The sequence below is a fragment of the Protobothrops mucrosquamatus genome, unplaced genomic scaffold, assembly GCF_001527695.2.
Source record: "Protobothrops mucrosquamatus isolate PMUCROS unplaced genomic scaffold, P.Mucros_1.0 scaffold6799, whole genome shotgun sequence".
Lineage (NCBI taxonomy): Eukaryota > Metazoa > Chordata > Lepidosauria > Squamata > Viperidae > Protobothrops > Protobothrops mucrosquamatus.
In genome coordinates this window covers 29,221-32,992 of record NW_015392614.1, presented here as the reverse complement: position 1 = coordinate 32,992, position 3,772 = coordinate 29,221, and positions in this window count along the sequence as shown.

Below are 3,772 nucleotides of genomic sequence, written 5' to 3'. Positions count from 1 at the left end.
TTAACCTTGTGAACTTCCGCTATATATTCAAGATGGACAGTATTTAATATTTATTTGTTATATATATGTAGGGGGGGTGGGTCTATACATATGTTATATATAGTATGTTTAGGTGTGTGCCATGTATGTGTTTCACTTTTGAGAGCGGGCAACTAAATTTCATTTTTGATGTGTGCCGTTGTGCCCACAGTAAAAAAAATGACAATAAAGGTTATTTTATCTATCTTTTCTTATACTGATCCCATCCTTCCTACTGGGACTCCCTCCGGCTGTAGTGACGGACTACATGTCCCATCACTTCAAGCTGGAAAGCGCAAAGACCCCACTCGGATACCGTCTGGAGCCTTGATTCCTTGCTCAGACTAGCCTAGCAAGGCTCCTCGGACTACAAACTCCGCCAAATAATAATAATAATAATAATAATAATAATAATGATGATGATGATGATGATGATGATGATGATGATGATGATGATGATAAAGTTGGAAGGGACCTTGGAGGTCATCTAGTCCAACCCCCTGCTCAGGCAGGAAACCCTACACCATTTCGGACAAATGGCTGTCCAGTCTCTTCTTAAAAACTTCCAGTGTTGGAGCATTCACCACTTCTAGAGGCAGGTAGTTCCACTGGTGAATTGTTCTAACTGTCAGGAAGTTTCTCCTTAGTTCTAGGTTGCTTCTCTCTTTGGTTAGCCCAGTTAGGTCCCCGGCTAGAACCATGGGGTTTGTAGTCCTAAGCCTTTGAGTCTAACGCAGTGTTTCTCAACCTTGACAATTTTAAGGCATGTGGACTTCGACTCCCAGAATTCCACAGCCAGCAATGCTGGCTGTGGAATTCTGGGAGTCGAAGTCCACCTGCCTTAAAATTGTCAAGGTTGAGAAACACTGGTCTAACGGGCAGTGGGGAGAGAGAGAGAGACAGAGAGACAGAGAGGATGGCTTCACCATGGAAACGGGCGGGGAGGAGAGAGGGTTACCCGGGCAACGAGAAGCCCTCGCGAGAGCTTTGTTGTTTTTTTTCCCTCCTTCCCTCAGGAGCCGCTCGAGGCGTGAGCGCGCGGAAACGCGCGAGCCGCCCGGCCAATGAGACGGCGAGGGCGCGGCCACGTGACGCGGCGCGCGGGGTCTGCGAACCGGAGCGCTCCAGCCGAGGTGCGTGAGGGGAAGCTGGCGGGAGGCCGCCCGGCTTGAGGCTCTCCCGGGGCGGCCTGGGCCCTTTTTGTTTTTTTGCCCCGCACCCGAGTAGAAAGTCGGGAGGCCGATATCTCCGGGTCCCGTCATGCCGGGAAGGGGGAACCCGCCGGGGGCCCTCAGAATATGGGGGGGGCACGGATGGCGGAGGGAGGGAGGGGGTTGTTTTTTCACCCAGGCCGCTGAGGGTCTCCTGTGGGACTTGACCCTGGTGACCCTCTGAGACGATTTGGGGTGTTTTTTGTGTTTTTTTAAAAAATATGAACATGCATTTTTGTTTTATAAATTGCTCAGGCCTTTGGGGGGGGGGGGGAAGGGGCTGCAGACCTGTTGATAATCTGAAAGGAAAGCGAATACCTGAGCGAGCCAGCAGGCCTTCCCCGCTTAGAAGAAGATATTTGTAAATCGGGGTTGAAAGGAGAGGCCCTTGGTGCCCTCTGAGCTGGGTGGGTTTCTGGCAGATGTTTCATGACCCAGCTAGGTTACATCATCAGTGCTAGGAGGGAGGGTGGTATGTGGAGAGGAGGAGGAAGAAGAGGAGAACTGTGGGATCCTTAGTGCTCTCTGAGCTTGGTGGTTTTCTTGCAAATGTTTCATGACCCAGCTAGGTAACATCATCAGGGCTAGAAGGGAGGGAGATTTTCAGAGTGAAGAAATCAGAATGGGAGGAGGAGGAGGAGGAGGACTGTGGGGTCCTTGGTGCTCTCTGAGCTTGGTGGTTTTCTTGCAGATGTTTCATGACCCAACTAGGTAACATCATCAGTGCTAGAAGGGAGTGGGGTTTGTGGAGTGGAGGAGGAGGGTGGGAGGAGGAGGGTGGGGGTCTTGGTCCTTTCTGAGCTTGGTGGCTTTCTTGTAAACATTTCAGTACCCAGCTAGGGAACATCATCAGAGTTAGAAGGGAATGGGGTATGTGGAACGGAGGAGAAGAAGAAAGGGAAGAGGAGAAGAAGGGGGGGAGGAGGAGGACTGTGGGGTCCTTGGTGCCCTCTGAGCTTGGTGGTTTTCTTGCAGATGTTTCATGACCCAGCTAGGTAACATCATCACTGCTAGAAGGGAGTGAGGTTTTCAGAGTGAAGAAATCAGAATGGGAGGAGGACTGTGGGGTCCTTGGTGTTCTCTGAGCTTGGTTGTTTCTCTGCAGACGTTTCATGACCCAGCTAGGTAGTGTCATCAGTGCTAGAAGGCAGTGGAGGAGAAGGAGGAAGGGGGGGTGTAGGAGGAAGAAGAAAAGGACTGAGGTCTTTGATGCTCCCTGAGCTTGGTTATTTTCTTGCAGACGTTTCATTACCCCAACTAGGTTACACCATCAGTGCTAAAACGGAGTGGATTTTGCGGAATGGAGGACAACAAGGACTATGCAGATGTTTCATTGCCCAAATAGGGAACCTCTTCAGTGCACTGACGATGGTCGCCAAGAAATCGACCAAGCTCTGAGAGCATCAAGAACCCCACAGTTCCATCCTGAGCTACAAGTAGTAGTAGTAGTAGTAGTAGTAGTAATAATAATAATAATAATAATAATAATAATAATAATAATAATAATAATAATAATAATAATAATAATAATAATAATAACAACAACAACAACAACAACAACAATAATAATAAAGTTGGAAGGGACCTTGGAGGTCATCTAGTCCAACCCCCTGCTCTGTTCTGTCTGTAATGACAGTGAATTTCCCCTATTTCACAAGGGGGAAATTGCAGCAGAGATTTGTTAATGGACATTTTATATCTACAAGTTGTTTTTTTTTTTTAAAAGAGACCCAATGGGGACAATAATATGTCCTCCTGAATATCTAATGGAGGTATTCATAGAGGTATTCATAGAGGACAAAAGCAGGGGGCCTGAGCAGGGGGTTGGACTAGATGACCTCCAAGGTCCCTTCCAATTATTATTATTATTATTATTATTATTAGTAGTAGTAGTAGTAGTAGTAGTAGTAGTAGTAGTAGTAGTAAGTAAGTAAGAAGTAAAGCCGATACCCTGCAGAATGCTTACAAGTGGCTTCTCCCTAAAGGGGAGACTCTGTTTCTTGAATTGTCCAAAAGATAGATCTAAGATAAGTTTACACATCAGGGAATGACTTACAGAAGACAACTTTTTTTAAACTTAAGTTTTCCCTGTGATTAATGATTTTTCTTTAAACTTGTATCCCAACTTTATCAAGGAGTTGAAGATGGCTTACTTAAATATCTCCCTTTATTTCTGTAATTATAGTTTTAATGGAATAGGTTGAGTTGGGTTGGGTCAAAGTCAACCAAAGAGACTGACTGAGAGTGAATTGCAACAGGTTTTCTCTAGTCTTGATCCGACACGTTAATTACAATCTTACATTCACTGGAATTCCTAAATTTATTTAATCAAATTGATACGGCTCCCATCTCACACAAGGTGACTCTGGGCAGTGCACAAGAAAACCAAACCTAATTATTGAATATTAAAAATTAATTAAAGCAATAAAATAACTAATTAAAACCAAGATTGTGAGAGGATTAATTAAGATTTCATATGTAATTATAATTTGGCTGTAACAAATCAAAATATGAAATTTGTCTTCAAGCATTCCATCATTTAT